The sequence below is a fragment of the Bactrocera dorsalis genome, chromosome 3, assembly GCF_023373825.1.
Source record: "Bactrocera dorsalis isolate Fly_Bdor chromosome 3, ASM2337382v1, whole genome shotgun sequence".
Lineage (NCBI taxonomy): Eukaryota > Metazoa > Arthropoda > Insecta > Diptera > Tephritidae > Bactrocera > Bactrocera dorsalis.
Genome location: NC_064305.1, coordinates 12,416,891 through 12,439,794, shown reverse-complemented (window position 1 = coordinate 12,439,794; position 22,904 = coordinate 12,416,891). Strand labels below are relative to the sequence as shown.

The following is a 22,904-nucleotide window of genomic DNA, read 5'->3' as shown; positions in this document are numbered from 1 at the left end:
CTTAATATATCTTATTCAGTGTATAAAAATCAAAAATCGCCACCTAATGCACTTGACCATCGTGGATGTCGACGAAAGCGCGTGCTGTAGCAGCCGCCGCCGACACATACACAGCCAACGGCATAGCTTAGCCAACACGTCTAGGTCTTTGGCTTGTCACGGCGGCAACTTGTCGTTGGTATGGCCTTGTGCGCATGCGCTTGCACCCAACCCTGGCCTTGGTGCGTGCGTAGTAGCGCGAGGGTACAAATATACAATCATACGCACGTTTTTACGCTGCTTCCTTAGACACGATTGAAGTGTTAATCGTATTGTTGTTGTTGTTTGTCAAGTTCATTAATTATACCAATTTTCAGATTTCTGTATTTTTGTTCTTAAAGAAGTGAGAAAAAAGTATTATTATTTTTTCTTAGAGCGTGTCTGGCGCGTTGAGGTTATAACGTTGCTACCGTTAAATGCCGAGTTAACGAAAAACGAGTTTTTCTTATATTTATCAATGTAGCTGTACACTGTCAAGGTTTTTAATAAGAATTAATTATGACTTTGACTTGAATTTTGTGGTAATTTGTTTCTTTAGAACAAATTGTTGTAGGTCAACTGAGAAAAGACACATGGAAGATAATAAAATATTTTCAAATATCAAGCAAAAGATATAATTGGTGGCTAATGTCCAGAGAACTAACCTAATTTTATATTAATTAAAATATTGGAGGTTGTTAATTGAAAGGTTTCTTTATGTGAAAAATTGAAACCTTGTAGCTAAGTGTCTTATAAAATCAATAGATGGAAGATTGTAATATAATGGAGAACTACAAGAACATCAATATTTAAATATATTTTTTAGGCATAGCATTTTTATTTTATTTTTAAGTTTTTCATTATTCAATTTAATTAATAGCAAAAGAACACTCGTCAACTAGAAACTTACGGCAGAAACCTTTTCATAGCCTATTTATCAGCATGGTAAATCCATAGAAGCGAGAGACAGTGAAAGCGAGAGATAGAGAAGTGTCGGGCACATTTATAGCAAAGTGAATTGGATTAATTGGTTAAATGTTCTTGCAAAAATGTTTACCATTTGATAAATTTAATTTTAAAAATTATTTATATGATACACAGATGGCAACCCTTTTCAAATAATAACAGCTTCATATCCATACAATATTACATAATACTATTTTCCTTGTTTTAAATCAAATTAAATTCATATTTTGAAATATGTGGCATCCCTTTTCAAATTTTAGGTTATGTAACAATGTTTCTAAAACCATTTTAGTTTCATATCCATACTATACTACTTAATATAATTTTCCTTGTATTAAATTAAATCAAATTAAATTATTGTTTTGAAATATGTGGCAACCTTTCTCAAATATTAGCTGAAGTAACAATATTTTTGAAATCACTTTAGCTCATATCCATACTATACTACATAATACTATTTTCTATGTTTTAAATCAAATTAAATTATTTTTTTTTTAATATGTGGCAACCCTTTTCAAATATTAGGTTATGTAACAATATTTCTGGAACTATATTTTAAATCTTAATAAACTATAACATAAAACTATTTTTCTTCTTTCAAATCTAATTGAATTATTTCTTTGAAATGTGTGGCAACCCTTTTCAAATTTTAGGTTATGTAACAATATTTCTGAGACTATAATTTAATCTTTAATATACTATAAATAATACTATTTTTTCTTTAAAATTTAAATGAATTATTTCTTTGAAATTTGTGGCAACCCTTCTCAGATATTAGCTAAAGTCTCGTTGATTTCTGAAACCAATTTGACATGTTTCAAAAAACCTTTATCTAGCTTGCTAAAAAAAATTTCAATCTGATTGTAGAAATCATTTATATATTTGTTAAAAAGGTTAAAAGGTTAAATTTACACTGTAAAAATTTATCTCCAACGAAAAATATATACTATTTCTTACACACCTACATTTATTGAAAAAATTGATTTCCAAACCATATTTAAAAAAAAATATTTTTTTAGGTGGCAACCCTTCTAAATATTTAATAAAATTCAAAACCTTCATTTTGACGGTAATATTGTAAAAATTCTTTTAAGTTAATTTACGTAAGCAATAAAATGTAAAAAGGTGGCAACGTTAAATATATTTTTATAAAAAAATCGTATTTTACACTGAAAAAATTTTAGTTTAATAAAAAAAACAAAAAATATTTCGATTGAAATTGATCATTCGATAGTCGAAGTCGTGCTGCAATAAGTTAATTTAGGTGGCAACCCTTAAATTTAGCATAGTTTAAATTAAAAGGCCTCTTTAACTGCATGGGCTTAGGCAGTTTTCATTTTTGTAAACAAAAAAATTCAAAAATGTGGTAACCTTAAATATACCTTTACAAAAAAACCATATTTTATACCGAAAAAAAATAAAATTTAATTAAAATTCTAAACAACTAAAGTAAATACAAAAATATTTAGGTTAAAATTGATCATTCGAGACTTGAAATGACTCGAATGACAATCTCTCTGAATAAGTTAAAAATAATATAGTTTAAACTAGAAAACTTAAATTACACCAGTTTCGAGACTTTTTTTCGAATAAAATTTTCTAGCAGAATTCTTAAATTGCATCAGTTTCAAGGTTTTTTTACGTATCAAATTTTATATACACAAGATCTCAAACAGGTGGCAGCCTTACCTTATTTTAGTATAAATGAACTATACATGTATTTTACATTGAAGAATTTACATTTTAATTAATATTTAAAACAACTATAGCAAGTCTGCAAATATTTCTACGAAATAGATCATTCGAGACTTGATTTAAACCGTATATTCGACCTCATATAAAAAAAATATTTTTAAATACATATGTCTGTTATGGGATACACTTAAAATATCGAAATTCAAAATGTCGACATATCAAAATACCGACAAAATTTAAATATGCAGCTAAATCAAAATACCGACAAATCAAACCACTGACAAATCAGAACACCGAAAAATCAAAATACCGACAAACCAAAATGCCGACATGTGAAAAATATTTTATCTTGCCTGCTCTTATTTCTATCGAAGCACAGAAAGAGAATTCTGCCGACTAAGGGTTATGATCCTGAGCGTGTTCGTGGCCGGAGGCCGAAGGCCGCAGGGCCTCGGACGAACAACGCCACCTTTTCTTGATTTGTCGGTATTGTGGTTCGTCGATGTCTCGATTTGTCGGTATTTTGATTTGTCAGTGTTTTGATTTGTCGGTGTTTTGATTTGTCGGTATTTTGACTGTCGGGATTCTAAATTTCGAGATTTTGATTGTCGGCATTACGTTATACACCCGTCTGTTATCTATTTTCAATGCATTTCCTCCCACATTTTGAGTGTCTCATACCAGCCTCTGTCTCCTTCAGCCGCTTTCAGCTAATATGCATAGCAACCAAATATGCAGAGCGCCCTTCTGTCTGCAGAAGCTGCGTCTTTCAACTTTTTTTCTGTATGCAGCTGCAGTTTTTCAACCAAACTTTGTGTTTTATGTGACACGACGACCTTTTACTCAGCATTAACGGTGCAGAGGCTTGTTTCACCGCGCATTCCACCGCAACTTGTAAATTGTGACCTATAAGCCCAGTGCGCACGCACCTAAATTCGTAAAATGAATGAGTTTTGTGATTCATGGTGTGGTGTCTTCGAAGTCTGCATAAAAAGGCACGTATCTTGATATCTGTTTATTTCCTCTCTTTTATTTGTAGGCATGTTGTATTGGTATTTGTGTCAAGGTCAATTTGATTTATTTCAAATGAAGCTGCGTGTGCCTGCATCGATTACGATCAAATGCCATTACAATCAAATCACATCAACACATTAGCTCAAGCATATAAATACATACGTATAAAGAGCCGCCAAATAATATTGAAGTGTTGTTTCGGCTTTACCGGAATTGGCCGATTAAAAATACCGTTTTTTACAATGTTTAAAAAATACAATCTTGCTTTTGGAGGTAAGCAACTAAGAGCAGTCAAAATAAAATATTTAAAAGAAAAAAAAAATACTTTTTAGCATTTATAATATATACATATAATTAGATTTGTAAGTTTGTAAGTAAAGGGGTGTGCACACTAATTAAATGGTGTGTGTCTTTGATTAACTTTGTAGTGCCGAATTTTATTATTGCCTCTGAGTTTATACCCATAAAATTAGTCAGCAAAGTAAGATATGCGCTTTTTCACAAAACACACCCAAACACACCCAATTTAATAAATCTCAATTTATAATTCAGTGATAGAACTATGAAAATTATATATTTTTATTAATTTTGAGTATAAATTGGCATAGGAGTGCTAGAACAAGTAGACCTTGAGATGAGTAATATAAAAAGCTAACAAGAGTCTTAAGAATAACAACGAAGAGGGTTATTACGCAGGTTAACCACACTCACAAAATGTTAATTTCAAAAATGGTGTACAAACAAGCCGTCTTCGTTTGGCCATTTCTCTGTGCGCTGTACTTGAGATTCTCTTCGTTTGTCAAACAAATTACATGTGAAATCCACATACAATGGGTTATGTGGAGCACCCTTTAAGTGATATATTGCATTTATACCATTTTTATGTTCGATTCGCCATTTTTCAAGGCTCGTCGAATGAAATAACACTCTTGCGGCTTAACACAAAAAAAAATATTTTTTAATTGTTATTTTTTCAGAGAGGGGCTAGACACTTTAATCAATTTGTCGTCTACCTTTATAACAGTTGTATATTTGATAGGCCCATTTTGAAAGTTCAATTTCAGTCAATGAGTTATGTGGAGTACCCTTTAAGAGATGCAATTCTTTATCACGCATCTTTAACTGATTATACCAGTACATGTATTGCATTTATACCAGTTTTGTGTTCGTTTCGCCATTTTCCAAGGCTTGGTGAATGAAAATCATTCTAGCTTAAGGTTAACGGGTTACTAGAAAAAACTATTTTCTAATATCCGAGGAGGGCTAGAGTCTTTAATTAGTTTGTTGCTTATATTTATAACAGTTGTATGTTCGATCGACCAATTTTTAAAGTATGGCAAATCAATGATCTGAGGCTTAATAGAAAATAATATTTTCTAATGTCAGAATTGCTAGACTCTTATATCAATTAGTCGCTAGGTGCTAGACTCTTCAATTAGTTTGTCGCTTATATTTATACCAGTTGTATGTTTGAGAGGCCCATTTTGAAAGTCTGTAAAATCTTGCACTTATTTTTAGGCTTAACAGAAAGTTTTTTCCAATATCAAAGGGCGCTCGACTAATAAACTGCTGGAAGGAAGCTGAAGTGGTCTCCAAATAACCTTATAGGTACTAAATATTGAACTAAAATTGGCGTAGAGCCTTCAGATTGGTTTCCAGTATTATTAAACCGCAAAAATATTATAATTTTAAAATCATTGAATTTTATATGTGATTTTTTCTACTGTTCAGGTGAATTTGGAATGAACTGAATGAATGTGAAACAGCATAATATATTCTAATCTTAGTTAAGACTGTGGATTTAGAATTAGTTCGGCTAATTACTTTTTGCTGCAGATTAGAAGCGCGTAAAGTGTAGTTGGATCTGTACTATACTGCACATGAAGATATGTTTCCGTGAGTTGTTATCAAATTAGGGTTTATTTTCACTCAAATCATGTCTATGAAGTCATCATTGATGATTTTTTATGGAGTTTATGCTGATTAGATTTTCTAACCTAGCCCTACTTGAAAATTTCCTAATGAAAAAAGTGTTATATAATTTTGAAAGTGTATGTGTACGAGTAGTTGTAACAAAAATCTTCAAAAGGTGACGTAATGAAATAAGAATAAGGTTAAGTTAGGTAAGGTTAGTATGGTAGGCTAATAAGCCACGCATAGATCAGGTTTGGTGCTTTGCGATACCAGATGGAGTTCAATTGCTAGGTGCAAGAGGAGTAGTCAGCTTTTGGGTTGAAATAAGAATAAGTATTGTATAAATAATTCTTCAACAAAAATTGACGTAAATTTAAAAAAGAACAGCACTCATCAACAAATAAATATCGAAATAATTCTTGAGACACATTTCTTCCAAAAAGAAAAAAAAAAACGCAATGAAAATTAGCTTTGAAAAAAAAAAAAATAAATAATTTGCATTTAAAAATCAGCAATCTATTCAATTCCATGCTGTTTAACACATTGCTTACTTTGACAAACCATATTCAAAAAGCAATGAACGAATTGATCAATATTTACTTTGTATTATATATAGTATATTATCAAAACAACAGGTCATGTAAGTAAAACTGACACTCACAAAGCATTTTATGGCAGCTTTCTCTTAAAAGTGAAAAATTAAAAAAAAAAGTAAAGAAAAAAAATTTAAAAAATAATAATAAACAAAAAATTATCTGCGCACTCAAAACGTCAACTTAATGCGCTAAAAAGCCTAAAAATTCATTTAAAATTCCCCAACCTTAACACCTTCTGCTATTGAGATACAGTTTTGTATATGTATGTATGTATGCATGTTTTCACCACTTCAAATACATCACCTTATGCTCCGCCAATTATCCCACGCGTTAAACACACAAACATAAACACTCACACTAAAATTCAACAGCAAGTTCGTTGCTTGAGTTTTTTGTTGGCAGCTGCCTTGTGCAGAGTGTCGCCGTGTATTGCCCATACTTTTTGTTATTGAACACGCATAAAATTGCGTGCATGCCTTCAAAACTAACGGCAAAGTAACGAAAATGTGACTGATAAGTCAATATTGACATATCTTTGTTATAGAAAATGTGGGGAATGTGTCTTTGTAATGGCTGTTTAAAGAACAATGAACTGCTTTGTATGGGCAATGAATGGCTAATTTGAAGGGCTTTTGAGAGAAAAACCTGTTTTAAGATTTACTTGACTAAATTGTAGTATTACTCGAATATTATTTGTGCAAACAATGTGTTACAATATTTAAAAGTTGAGGCTATATTAGGCGCAAAAATGTTGTTACTGATAATAATTATAAAAAAAATATAAAAAAATATATATAAAAATAATGATATAAATATAAAATTAAATTAAATAATATTAATTTATATATTAATAAGGAAATAATAGTAATAATTATTAAAAAAGGAAAAAATTAAAAATTATTTTTTGTATAAAATCTTATTTTTTTTAATTAAAAAATTAAAAATTATTTTTTTTATAAAAAATCTTATTTTTTTTTTTAATTTTTAATGTAATTACTATTTTTAAAAATTTTCATTGTTTTTTGATATTTTCAATATTTTTGCTAATCTTTTAACCCTCTTTTCACTTCACTCTTTGTGTTATTGTTTACTTTCAGTTCGCCCATTTTTAAGGCATTTACATGGTCACGACGCATTGTCTACGAATCGTCGCCCATGCGCGCTTATTTATTGTATGTAAATTCTGATTTCGTTTTAGGCGAGTTTGCTGTTAATAGATCGTATGAGTTTGGTGGCTGATGTCAAAACGTTTGCAAATGTGGGCATATATATGAATTTTCTAAGCTACATATGTTTAGTTAGTGATAAATTGTGCGTTTTACTGCGTATTTCTTATGCTGTTAGAAGCTTTGTACGTTTTGCTTAGTATGGTGTTAGTTCCAGAGCATAATAATATTATGATTTATAATGAAATAATATATAATATTAATATTATATAATATAATAGAATTCATGTATGTTGTCACGTAGCGTTGGTGTCTATTTATTTGAAAAAAAAACTCAATAATAATAAATAAATAAAATAATTGATGAGCTCAGAAAAAAATACTTTTATCGGAAATAAAATTATTAAACATTTTTTTTTTTAAATCTAAAAATTGTTTAAGAAAATTTAAGACGCAAAATCGGTGTAGGAAACTTTGTAGAACTAGTTTTTGTTGTGCTACTTTTTTGAGTCACGTTTGTCAAAACAGTTTTTCTTTGGTATTATCTCTGACTCACCGCATCATCGTAATCACTAATCATATTATATCGCTCAGTTGTGAGCCATGATGACTATATCAATTTTTTGACATCCAAATTAAGTGTATTTGTTTTTTTCAAGAAGATTTAGAAGACAATTTCAACGTCCATCACAACTGTTAGTTTATGATGCGCTCATATAATAAATCCTAGAAGTTCAATTGCTATCACAGCGTAGGCTATTAATAGGGGTCCGAAGGTTTCCTTTCTACCTGATGCTTGACTAATAATATGAGGTACTATTCCAAATCCCGGTAAAATTAAAATGTAATGTTCAATTCATGCGTCTAGACTAGTAAAGAAGAAGAAGACTAGAAAGAAGTATTAGAAAAAAGTGTCTAAAGCTCTGATAATTGATTTTGTGTGTATATATTTTACGAGTATATATAAATATTGTAAAAAAACAACAAAAAACATATTTCTTTTACATTTTTTATGCATTAAGAAAGACAACAGAAAGAACAATAGCAAGAACGTTAAAAATTGTTATAAATAACCCTCTTTGTATGGAACGCATAGCAACACAATTTCAAACCTTCTTTGTTTTGGTTTTGTTTTGCTCGTACACACATCATGTTTAACCCTCTAGCTACTTAGTTGCTCATTAATAATTTCATTATTAATTTTTTTTTTTGTTTATTTATCTATATTATTGTTATTGGTTTTTGCCTCGGAGCACGTGTGAAGTGCAAACTTTCTAAATTTGGGCGGGTAGGTATATGTGATGAGCATATGCTTAAGCTTTATTTCACTACCAGACATTTTTTTGTTGTTTTCAAAAATTGTTTTTTGCTTGTTTTTTGTTTTTTACATTTTTGGTGATACCTTGTTTAATTATCGACTATTTTAAATGAACTTCCGCGTGTTTTGATTTATTGAAAAAAAATTTGTTTAAAAAATCTAAATATAAAATATGTACAAGAATTTATGAATATATACAAGGAAAAATGCAAAATCGCTGATTGTATAAATTTTTATACAACAAAAAAATTTATAAATGCAAAAACATAATGCTGCATATTTAAAAAAGACATATTTATTTCTTAGGAATGCAGTTTTAATTAATTGCGCTTAAGCTAAGACGAAATTGAGATTTTTTATTGAATATTGCTTTGAAAATTCTAAAATAGTTCCTTTATACGTATTTATAAATATTTAGTTTTTCATAAAATAAAAAGCCAATGCAATATGTATAAATTATAAATATTTATTTTTAATTTATTGTTGTAATTTTATTTTAATTTCTGTTTTTTCCATTTTTGTTTTTTTTTTACGCTGAATAGGTTATAAAAATATACATAAATATATATAAATTATACATATTTTTTTAAATTTATGTATTAATTGTTTTTAATTTTGTTTGTTATTTTTGGTTTTTTTTTATACCCTGAACAGGACATATTTAGTTTGGCACGATGTTTGTAACAACCAAAAGTTATGAGGAGCTTCGAGTTATGGAAGAAAATTTGTGTTTTCCAAAAGGAAGCTTCGGACAATCTATGAAGTATATGTATGTAGTATGTATATCGTCGGCGATAGGAAAAGCGTTATGATAGAAGCTACTCATATTAAAACAAAATTTGATTTTTGGTTATATAATTGGTTATAGATTGGTTATATAATTGGTTATATATTGGTTATAAATCGGTTATATAATTGGTTATAAATTGGTTATGTAATTGGTTATATAATTGGTTATACATTGCTTATATCTGACAGCTGAAGCTGAACATTTTATCTTATATATATGTACATATGTTATATGATGTAGTGAATCGTAAGCAATAAAAACCTCATTTTCAATTTTTTTAATCATACGCTGTTTTGCATTTTAAGCTTAGTACGCAGCTCTCAAGAAACGTAAAAACTTCATATAAAAAAACGCTTAAGAAACGGTCCAGAAACGTTCCTGCGATAAGCTTACTTGTGCTAGTACGCAGCTCTCAAGAAATCTAGTACTAATTTTTAATACTTTTTTTCAATAAAATGTGAATATGGCAAACCTAGTTTTGCGAAGAAACATCAAATCAACAATTGTTTCTTGAAGGAAATTCGAAGTAATCGTCAAATTCATCCTAAATTAGTTGAAATCATTATTATAAAGTATATTCCATTTTGAAATGTTGTATAAAACCAACCAATCATCAACAACATTCCTTAAATCTCAATGAAAATATTTGTGTTACCATACACATACATACATACATGCATACGCACAAAGTTTGTTTACTTTGTTTATTCTCTCTTGCTCTTCTAATGTGGATCATTCACAATGCGTAACCAGCTGTCAACATTACTTGAGAAATAATGTATTTTTGTTCTTGAGCAATTACTTGAGAGCTGCGTACCAACCTTTAGGTGACGATATACATACATAAGTACATATAAATTGTCAGCGTGACGAGCTGAATTGATTTTTCCATGTCCGTCCATCCGTCTGTTTTTGATATATTGGTCTGAAATTTTGCGAACGCGCTTTTTTCATCAAAAAGCTGCTTATTTGTAGGATATCGGATAAATACAGCATATAAAGCTGCCATACAAACTGAACGATCGGAATTTAATTTTTGTATGGAAAACTTTTTCAGTTGATGAAGTATCTACAAGAAATTTGTCAGAGTTTATTTTCTAAGGTATCGCTATAATCTTTGAAGTAATTGTTCAGATCGGACTACTATAGCAATTAGCTGCCATACAAACTGGCCGTTCAAAATCAGGGATAAAGATATTTATGCCATAAAAAACGCACCTGAGGAGAGTATTAAAGTTTCGGTACTCGTACTGTTGAAAAGAACGTGTTTTTTGTTTTTAAGACCATTCAGTGAGCTTACAGTAATTGAAGGAAGAAACAATATCAAGAAACACAAAACTATTGAAAATTGTGTTTAGACAGCAAAGCGCATAATTTTGTAAGCATTGAAGTCTGCCTTTTGAGGTTAAAAAATAAATACATTTAAATTGCATTAATTATATATTTTTAATATTTTCAATAATTTTTAAACTCAAGCTTCAAATTAAAGCTGTTTAAATTAGCATACATTTTATTTGAAGAAATAAATTGTATGCTGAAAAATAATTTATAAGGTTATTAAATACATATAAATTTTGATATATGTATGTATGTATATTTTTTGTTTATATATATATACCGCCACATATACATATTTATGCACCTACAGCAGATCAGTTATGAAGTTATGTAGATTTCTTCTGCATTAATCACATGCTAACCTTCGCCGACTCATTTACAGTTTTCAAGCTATGTATTCCCATCACGGTGACTAGACAATTTGATGGCTGTTTTCAAGTTGAAGTTCATGAGCGTAGTCTTCATAGTCATAGACTAGTCTTCAAAGAGAGCGGCAACTAAATAGAGCCGCAGAAGGAATTCAGTAAAATGTAAAACAAATGCGGCGATTATGGTGTATGCTTGTTGAATCGCAATGATGTGGTTGCTGTGCATTATAAATATTTATAAAAAAAAAAAATTTATGTAAATATGATAAGTAATACATATACATACTTACATATAAATTTATAATATTTATTTAGACACATTAAATTTTTTTACATTTATTTTATTGTTTTTGATATTTTTTACGAAAAACTGCAGAGTCACATTTAAACGATTTATAATTTTATTTCTATAAATTGCATATATTTTTTCATTTTTATAGCAAAAGTAGTTGAAACCAGCTCACCATGATGTGGCAAATCCCAATGACTAAGCAAAAGCAAAAATTACTAAGCAGCCTCCGGCTAGAGAAGTAGAGGTAACGATAATTTCGTGCTGTTACTTTTTTTATTGAAACAGCCAGGAAATTATATACGCTTGTGACGTCATAAGGAGTGCAAGGTTTTAGTGATAAGCAGTATGAAGTTGAGACAGTTTCAGGTGGTAATAAGTGCTTTTGCTGATTTCTTACGATTAACAAAATTTTATGGTATGTAAATGCTTCTATCATCTCGTTTGTAATTGTCCCACATTGGCAAGACTCCGCTGAGGTCTTCACGGTATAAATAACTGGAAGAGGTATCGATAGTGAAGCTGCAGAGTCTGTTAAAATTCCTGTCATGCGCAGGCATCCTAAAGGATGACTACTCCTCTTGGTAGAAGCCGAACTCCATTTGGTGTCGCAAAAGACCAAAACTGATCTATGCGTAGCTTATGGACTTACCTGTTTAACTTAATCTAACCTAACCTAAATGTTTCTATATATACCTACCGTCAGTAAACTGATCATCATATGACAAAATTTACGAAAAAACTTCCAAAAACTCAAAAAAAAATTGAGGTGGTCACAATTCAGCTGCTGTAATGCTATTCTCTTCACTTCTGGGAAAAAGGTATTAAAACTGGGGCAAAAGTGTGTGAGTAGGCTGTTCTAGAAGACGTGGAAGGCAGTATAGCAATGTTTTCTTCAGTAGAGAGCATTAGTTTTCTTCAGTAGAGAGCATTAGATCTTCTAGCAACATTCTGCTCCCACACACTAGGCAAAAAACCAACCAGCAGCGGCTTAAAAGTAATACTCCTGGTGTAATAGCTGCTGATGATTGTCCGTCGGGAAGTGCAGTTTGGAATCCATTGCATTACAGTTTGTGGTCAGAGTTGGAGAATCTGGCCCGAGGAATACTCCATATAAATTTGGAGAGTATCAAAAAATCCTTGATGATTTAAAATCTATTATAGTTTAATTTTTATAACGATACGAACTTGAAACATAACTTATGGCAGGACTAAGTAAATGCCAAAGTCACATGTCACGAACTTGTAACAGAACTTATGGCAAGACTAAGCAAATATCAAAAAAGCGTGTCACGAACTTGTAACAGAATTTATGGCAGGACGAAGTAAATGTCAAAAACGCGTGCCTAGAACTTGTAACAGAACTTATGGCAGGTCTAAGCAAATGTCAAAAATGCGTGTGAAAATTGTTTTGAATTTGATAGCTGGTTTGACAGCAGCTTTGACTGTTGGTTTGACAGCTATTTTAGGAAAATAATATAATATTTAAATATTCTTTATTAAAAGGAGTTAAATCAACTCAATGAGACTAGAGAAAGAGCTTTCAAAATAAGGCGAAGCAAATGAAGTAGGTTAGTCATTGGCGATGAATCAGTCAAGAAAAGTTATATTAAAAGCAAAAAGTATGTAACAAACAGCTTACTACACAACTTCGAGTCTCGAATAAATTGATCAGAATAACTCAAACTCGGCATCTTTCTAACTACTCGGTAACCCAACCACATCCACTAAAAGTGATATTTTGTTGATTCCTGATATCATACAGCTCAGTGTATTAAAAGGTCGTATACCTATGAACCATTTGTCAAGTAAAGCTTTATTTTTTATTAATTTTGCGAATTCTGTTGACGTTACAAACGAGACATTGCAAAAAAAAATATTAAAAATATGCAAATAAATCTTTAATTAGAAATTAATTCACCACAAAAATGCAAATAAAAATTTCACCAAAATATGTTTACTTTTGGCGCATTTCAAATATTCACGCTAAAAGCTTCGCCCACTAACTGCGCAAGCGCGTTTATTGCTACATAAGCAATGATCTCCATCAAGATTAAGTGAACCTGTAAACGGCGCTAGCGAATTCCATACCTAAATGTTAAATTAATCCGAATTTCGTTGGAACAAGCGAAACATCGCCAAATATCCAGCAACCAAAATTGGTCAAAAGCAATAAGTTGAAGATCTGTTGCAAAATTGTGTCGTATAAGCGAAAAAAGATACAACAAACGCGCGCTACAAACTGGGTCAAGTGAGAAAATTGATAGCCATTGTTTCGTTTGAATGATGGATTTATAATGCGCTGACGAATAATCATTTAATCCATCATGACAATTTGTTTGCCAAAATCGTGAAACAAGAGACGCTGCGGCAAAGAAAGAAAATAAATAAGAAAACAAGTCCAATTGTAGTACACAATTGAAAGGTGTCTTCCGATGGTTTGTGTGATCAGCAAAAAGCTCATATTTAAATGACACGATTTCAGTTTCAGAAAGTGGAGGGCAGATTTTAGATGTAAAGTCAAAGTACTCGTAATACCAATAGAATCATTTAAAATAATTTAACCCGATGAGGAACTTTTCGGCTTGACCTCTATAGGATAAAATGCTTCTCATATGATCTTTCCACCGACGGCGGTATTCGACGTTTCCACTGCGCAAAAGACCATACATCTTCGTACTTTACTTCTCAACCTACACAGTCTGAAGTTGCACCTGTTGTCAAAACTTATTCTGCGTTGGATATCGAAGCTGACGTTGTTGCCAAGATAAACGAAACTATCTACGACTTCGAAGTTATGAATCGCGAGTGCGCCGACTATTTCTTTGATGAGAGGAGATGTTTCGCCTTGGCCTCGTCCACTACTAGACCCATTTGCTTCGCTTCTTTGCTCAACCTGGTGAAAGCAGAACTTGTTATGGCCAAAGATATCGATGTCATCGCGATTCGCCAGCAGTTGTACACTCTTGTCGAACATGGTACCTTCCCTATTCTGAACGAAGAAGTCACACGATAGAGAGTCGCCTTGTCTGAAACCTCGTTTGGTATCGAACCGTTCGGAGTGGTCCTTCCTGAATCTGATGAAGCTTTTGTTATTGATCAATGTTAGTTTACACAACCGTTCCTTTTCGTCGGCAGTTCCTTTTCCTGCTGTCAAAAGCAGAAATTGGCAAAGAGATGGTGTGTGTCGAACCTCTGTTCACGGATATTTTCCAAAATTTGGCGCTTGGTGAATATCTGGTCAGTTGCTGGTCTTTTCCAGGTCTGAAGCCGCACTGATAAGGTCCAACCAATTTGTTGACGGTGGGCTTTAATCTTTTACACAATATGCTCGATAGAACCTTATATGCTATGTTGAGGAGGCTTATCCCAAAGTAGATCGCGCAGATTGTGGGGTCTCCCTTTTTGTGGATTGGGCAACACTTATAGGTTCTTATCGTCGGAGATACTTTCGAGAGATGCTTTCGTCCGACCATAATCTACAAAGAAGCTGATGCATGCTCCTTATCAGTTCTTCGCCGCCATATTCGAATTGCTCGGCCGGCAATCCATCATATATATAGTGTATGTGGATTGTCTTAATGCAATATTTATATGACTTGTTTACTATATTATACTCCGATATATCGTCTTTGTGGAATGTCATAGAGATCGCATCACTTAAAATCTTGAATGCAGCACCATTAACCAATTATTTTGTAGCTATTATTTTCCATTATTTCCTGTACTTTTTTTCTAACTTTTACGAGCTTTTAATTTCGTGTCAATTTTCTTAAACAACGTGGCCTTCAGCAGTCAAAACCGAAAGTTTGAAAAGTATTGCGTTTAACAACATACAACCATGCAAGTGATAAACGCCAACAAAGCGGCAATAAGCAACAGTCATAGCAACAACACAACAATACACACACACAACAAAGCAACAATAAACAAAATCCAGTTGCTGACTTTGCGGATTTTTTGTGTCAACTTTTGCATTGAGAAATTCCAAAAAAATCTGATGTTCGTTTGCCTTCAAAAAGCGTGCGATGCGACGCTCGATTTCTTAGGAGTTTCAGCCGCGCTCAGGGCGCTAATTGAGTATATGTAAATGTATAGCATGTATTAGTTGTATTTGTATTTTTGGGCTTTATATTTCAAATTACTAATAGGTTATATTTTGGCTTTAGACATTTGCGCAGCCATTCTTTCGCCAGCCTTGACTGTGACACATTCAGTTGCGCGAATAGGTAACTAAAATGGCGCTAATTGGGTTAATGACATGCGTCCAATCGAACGCGCAGCCATAAAACAGGTGATGTTAGCAGATATTTCATGACTATGTATGTATATATGTATGTACATGGTATTTTAGATAGGCTTACAATCTTGCAAATTTTTTTGAAATTATTTTTTTTTTTTGGGTTTTTTGCCAAATTTCTTAATTAGCTTGGACTCGTTTTCGCTTCGGAAGTTGGGTTTGTGGGGTTTTAAGTTAGTTATTACTTACTTATATATTGTATTATTAGTTATATGTTATATATATTTGTACTTATATGAATGTAAGTTCGTACGTGTGTTGCTAAGTTCAAGATTTCTTTAAGATGTGACCAAATTTGTATAATTTTGCATGCAAAATTTGATTTTAATGAAGCGAAACTTTGGTTCGGCATTCATTAGCTTGCGTTTGGATGGAAAATATTATATTGGTTGTAAATTTCGTATTGATAAATTAACACGCTGTTAATATTTGTCTCTAAATTACAAAATTAGCTGCTTGGCTTGCAAAAAGCTAAAATAACAAAAAGAAACGTTGACTACGCTGGCATCGAAGCTTCACAAATACAAAAGATGCCAAACAAGAACTTGATTTTGATCGCTCTATGTATGGCAGCTATATGCTATAGTGCTCCGATCTGAAAAAGCTTTTCAGGAAAATGTACCGCTGCTTTAAACAATAATCCGTGCGTAATTTCGTGTCGATATCTCATCGAATAAAAAAGTTTGCCATACAAGTATGTAATTTTGATCGTACAGTTTGTATGGCAGCTATATGATATAGTAGTTCGATTTGAATTAGTTTTGTGGAGTATATGCCGTTGTCTTAAACAATAATTCTTTCCAAATTTCATGTCCATATCTCATCGAATAAAAAAAATTTTCATACAAGAATGTAATTTGGATCGTTCAGTTTGTATGGCAGCTATACGCTATAGTGGTCCGATCTGAATAATTTATGTTGAAAATGTACCGTTATTTCAAACAATAATTCGTGCCAAATTTCATGCCCATATCTCATCACATAAAAAAGTTTTTCATACAAGAATGTAATTTTGATCGTTCAGTTTGTATGGCAGCTATATGATAGAGTAATCAGATCTGAAGAAATTTTGTTGTGAATGTACCGTTATTTTAAACAATAATCTGTGCTAAATTTCATGTCGATATCTCATCGAATTAAAAAGTTTGCCATACAAGTACGTAATTTTGATTGTTCACTTTGTATGACAGCTATATGCTATAGTAGGCCGATCTGAACAATTTCTTCGGAGCTTAAAGCGCTGCCTTATGGAATAATCTATGCCAAATCCTACGAAGATATCTCGTCATATTAAAAAGTTTCCCATACAAGCACATGATTTTGATCGTTCACTTTGTATGACAGCTATATGCTAAAATGGTCCGATCTCGGTGGTTCCGACAAATAAACAGCTCCTTGGTGAGAAAAAGATGTGTACAAAATGTCAGGTCGATATTTTAAAAACTGAGGGACTAGTTCGCGTATACACAGGCAGACGGACATTGTCAAATCGGCAGAGCTCATCAAGCTGATCTTTTATATCATTCTTATTATACTAGTACAAACATAGTTAACAAATATTGAACTTGCTTTTACAAATTTGTCCAGTTAAGTTTGCCCTCAAAGCTCAATCATTATTTGTGGGCATTTTTTTGAGGTTTGCATTAGTATTTGACAGATCACGTGGGATTTCAGACATGGTGTCAAAGAGAAAGATGCTCAGTATGCTTTGACATTTCATCATGAATAGACTTACTAACGAGCAACGCTTGCAAATCATTGAATTTTATTACCAAAATCAGTGTTCGGTTCGAAATGTGTTTCGCGCTTTACGTCCGATTTATGGTCTACATAATCGACCAAGTGAGCAAACAATTAATGCGATTGTGACCAAGTTTCGCACTCAGTTTACTTTATTGGACATTAAACCAACCACACGAATGCGTACAGTGCGTACAGAAGAGAATATTGCGTCTGTTTCTGAGAGTGTGGCTGAAGACCGTGAAATGTCGATTCGTCGCCGTTCGCAGCAATTGGGTTTGTGTTATTCGACCACATGGAAGATTTTACGCAAAGATCTTGGTGTAAAACCGTATAAAATACAGCTCGTGCAAGAACTGAAGCCGAACGATCTGCCACAACGTCGAATTCTATGGTCATTTTGAGGGAAAACTTCGGACAACAATTCATCTCAAGAAATGGACCCGTAAGTTGGCCACCAAGATCATGCGATTTAACGCCTTTAGACTATTTTTTGTGGGCTACGTCAAGTCTAAAGTCTACAGAAATAAGCCAGCAACTATTCCAGCTTTGGAAGACAACATTTCCGAAGAAATTCGGGCTATTCCGGCCGAAATGCTCGAAAAAGTTGCCCAAAATTGGACTTTCCGAATGGACCACCTAAGACGCAGCCGCGGTCAACATTTAAATGAAATTATCTTCAAAAAGTAAATGTCATGAACCAATCTAACGTTTCAAATAAAGAACCGATGAGATTTTGCAAATTTTATGCGTTTTTTTTAAAAAAAAGTTATCAAGCTCTTAAAAAATCACCCTTTATTAGACGTGCTTAATATGTACTCAGTTTTATTGACGACTAAATCAAATGTGCGTGGATTTTCAAATAGCTCTATTATATGTATTCATAGCTAACATATTTACATAAACAGATAATACAAATTAACATACATATTTATCAATAAACATGGATATGTATATACATATGTATATGTATTAGTTAGATTTTGTAGATGCCCCTTCAATTATTAGTGATTACAAATGAAATTACTCGTAAATAAATTGCTAACAATAAATATTGTTTTTATTAATTCAAATTTATACCTTAAAACAGTTGTTAATACCTTAATGTGTTATTTTAATATCTGTTTTAAAAAGTAAAGTTCATTTTATACCTAAAACCCATAATTTTTCACCGTAATATTGGTAGTTGTATGGAAATTTGTTAAGGTTGGCAACGCTATACCTATTAAGTTGTTAAGTCTTTGGCTTTATATGATGTTCTGTGCTCCATTAGTTTTATATTTAAAGATTTAATAACCCTAGTATTGCAATCTGGCAACTCAGAACTATATCGTAAAGTTTGCCATTTTTAACGTCTTCAAATAAGCCTGCTACATGTGTTATTTACAGTAACTTGAAATATTCATCTCGACCAAAAAATACATTGTGAAAAGTTTCGAGCGATTATTTTTACAACTTCTGACGTGGATTGTCGCAAGAACAGTGCATCGTCGAACTTAATTCAATCTTTGACGATGAAGCTTTCTCAAAGACTAGTGTTTATCGATGATATGATGAGTTCAATCAAGAGCGAAGATCACTTCAACACGAATTTCATAAAGGTCATCCAAAATCAGTTGTTGTTCCGGAAACTATTGTTGCTGTACGCAAACTAATATTGCCAGATAGTCATGTGACCTATCGCAAGAGTGAAACAACTATAGGCATTAGTAAGAAAAGCATACATTAGTGCAAACAGCATGCATTCAGTATTGCTTGCTTACCGTGGATTACATACAATATGTCAATCACTCAAAAAAAAAAGGCTATTGTCGATTGGACGAAAGAAATGTTAAAAAATACTGCAGCGGTGCTTCTATAGACTGTGATGGGTGATAAATCGAGGAGTTAATAGCAGTCGGCAGTATGGGTTTTCCAAATGAGCCGAGTCCAACGAAAGTTGTTCACACTCGAAGCTCTTCCAAGCAATTGGTGACCTGTTTTTTTCTGTAAAAACTGGACATGTCGCAACCATGCTATTGGAACAACGCAGAACAGTAAATTATAGACATAATAATTTGCTTGTTGCTTTCAAAAAATCAGGAAAACCAACTACCAAGGACTCACTCTTCACCACGTCAATTCGAGCTCTCACACATCGACTGAAAAAACTGTATTTTTGAGCTCTCAAAACATCGATTTAATGAGTCATACACAAAATAGTTCTGATTTGGCACTGAATGGTTTCCTTTTATTCCCCATGTCAAGAATAAACAAAGAGATCAACGTTTTACGACATCTGAAGGGGCGGTTGATGGATTCAGAACGCATGTTTGGAAGATACCACAATTAGAATGGCAAAAGCGCTTCGTCAATTGGTTCAAACGCATGAAAAATTTTATAGATCTTTATGAAGAATATTTTGAAAAATAATTACTCGGTTTTCAATGATTAAAATTAATGTTTTGGTTTGTTTAAAGAAAATGTTTTGGTTTCGGAAGACTGTGAATGTTAGAGTCGTATCAAACAATCTGAAACTTTCCGAAAATGAAATCGAGTAGAGGTCGCTAGGGAGATGCCTGACAACGTTGCTGAGATCTTTACTTCATCAAAGCCGTCTTTACTGGTGATGAGGTGGGGATTTAGGAAAGTGATGTCGAAACTATTCAGTCTTGTAATTAAGCAAATATTGCCGCAAAAATTAACCTGATCTAAAAAAAAATCGGTGTGGGCACTGAAGGCCATCCCAACTGAAGCTTTTGACAATAAAAATGGGATTTTGAAAAGATTAATAAAAATGTGTATTAAAATATGTGAGTTTTTTTCGTCGGGATAAAATGTAGTCAGATGGTAAATTTATTCAAAATTTTCGAAGCTATTGAAATAACCAAGTTCACTCATTGATGAGTGTCTTGTAGTTTGAAGAAGTCGCACGATAGGGAGTCGCCTTGTCTGAAACCTTGTTTGGTATCGAACTGCTCGGAGAGGTGCTTCCTATTCCTGACGGAGCTTTTGGTATAGCTCAACGTCAGTCATGAATTTTTCTGCAAATATTTGGCACAGATTTTATGCAACACATACACATGAACATACTTCATAAACAATATGTATGTTCTATACATAACCTAGTTCTGTGTCAGACTGCTTTGAAATGTGTGCTCACCATTTTGTAGTTATTATTTCTTATACTTTATTCTTCTTTTTTAATTATTATGTTGTGTTTTTTTATTTTATTTTTGCATTATCTACGCATATTATTCGCACCTTATTGTAATTTAAATCGAATTTGCTAATTTTAGTTTTATTTTTTTTATTCGTTACTCGCGCAGCATTTCTAAGTAACCACAACAAAAACACACGTCGGCAAGCTGTGATTAAATTTTCGCTGCTAGGCATGTGGAAATTTAATTAAAGAAATATGCATAATGGCTTATTGACCGAGGTTTTCAAAATTTCGTAATAATTAATTGATGGGGTATTGGTAATTCAATAATTGGTTTGAATGGTTTTGTGGTAGTGAGCATATTTGCATAAAAGTTAGTTTTAAGAATATTACAGTACACAGTCCACAGTAAGATATTTATAGTTTCAGTAATATGATTAGAAACTTTGTATATTTAATTTTCCAGAATATTTTTTTACGCATTATAAAAAGGAATAGACCATTCACTGCATACAAAACTCTCGGTATGAATAGAATGATTCCAGCAATGCTGCAAAATGCGTTTTGTCTAACCGATGACTGAAGTATAGCTACATATGTGCCGCACTCAAAGAGAAAGACTGGAGTAGTTTTCATACCGAAGGCATGTATTAGAAACAACCCAGCCTATTTGATGGATTTTAGGCCTATAAATTCAACTTCCTTCGTGCTGAAATCGTTGAATAAAAGATCTCGGACGTGGCCATCAGGGTCTTAGGGCCTCCTGAAAACTTATCCAAAGCGCAATACGCATACACAAAAGGCTGATCGGTAAAGAATAGAAATTATTCTGTATATTATCGAGTCAATAGATGTTGACACTGCTGTACAAAGTTGAAACCGAAGCCTCTTGATCTCTAAGAGGATACGAACATAATGGAACTACGCTAGAATAACCATGAAATGTTGTAAAGTCCGCATGATGTGGTACTGTTTCCAGTCCTAGGGACATTAATGGTGAATAAACTGTTAAGTAACGTAGATAGCAAAGCCTTTAAGATAGTGTCATATGCAGACGATATTGCCATATTTGTAACGGGAAGGTGTCTATATACCACTAGCTGTATTACGACCACCACTCTCAACGTAGTCCAGAGTTGAGCTACGCAAGAGGGTCAGAGTTAAGCCCGGAGAAAACTGATCTCCTTGTGCTCAAAGGAAAAATCAAAATCGCACATATGATATTCCTTTCGATAAATGAACATAACTCTCCTTCATGCACCGCACCAAGTATTTTATAGTAGCCTCGGACAGCGAATTGCTATCTATACCACAAAGTATTTTAAAAATGAAATTGAAGCAGCCAGTTGCTTTTTGCTTTCGGCATTAGCTAAGTTCTCGACAGTTTATACTCATAATAGGTTCAGACAGGCAGGAGGATGCTACTTGTTTATATACCGACGCGTCCAAAGTATAATGCGGGGAAGAGATGGAGGTATACTCCAATGATCTTGACATCTCTCTTCCCCTATTCGGTTACGAAATGCAGCCAGAATCTTCCGGAAGTACTTCTACTAGCTATAGAAAAGGTGTGGAAGTCAACGATTGCAGAAGGTTTTAAGCTCACTTTCAGGTGAATTTCTTGTCACAGTAACATTTTGGACAACAGCAGATGAGTCAGCAAAACAGCGTCTCTTTAGAGGAATGCGAGGCGACTTTAATATAATATCCGCTGTGAACGATTAAAGAAGAGCTTTATATGCATTTTACTCAGAACAGATTCAAATCAATAACAAACTCTAATATAACGAAGCAGAGATTATCAAGAACTTATTAAATATGTCCAGAAATAGTATATCATATACCGACTTCTACTTCTTCTTTATTGGTGTAGACAACGGTTACGTGGTTATAGCCGAGTTTCAGACAGTGCGCCAGAGGTTCTTTCCGTTTGCTATTTGTCGCCAATTGGAGATTCCAAGTGAAGCCAGGTCCTTCTCCATCTGGTTCCAGAACGCAGTGAAGAAAAAAAAAACAGCCCTAGCTGAGAGGGTTCACGAAGACCATGGATAATCTATTTGGTGCAGTCCCCAGTCGAGATCTTAAATTGAAAGCATACAAAATACAGCTTTCATAAGAATTGAAGCCGCTCGACCCTCCCAAGCGACATTACTTCGCACTATGGGCTCTTGAAAAGTTCAAAGAAGATCTGACGGTTTCGAGCTAAATTTTGTTCGGCAATGAAGCCCATTTCTTGCTCAATGGGTATGT

The 22,904-nt window shown here is 32.8% G+C and overlaps 1 protein-coding gene across 2 annotated transcripts in view; it reads right to left on the bottom strand.

The window, feature by feature from the left end:
* Window positions 1-22,904, bottom strand: part of LOC105226694 (putative fatty acyl-CoA reductase CG8303) — a 45,274-nt gene that overhangs the window by 8,648 nt on the left and 13,722 nt on the right. The gene's annotated exons all lie outside the window — the stretch shown is intronic.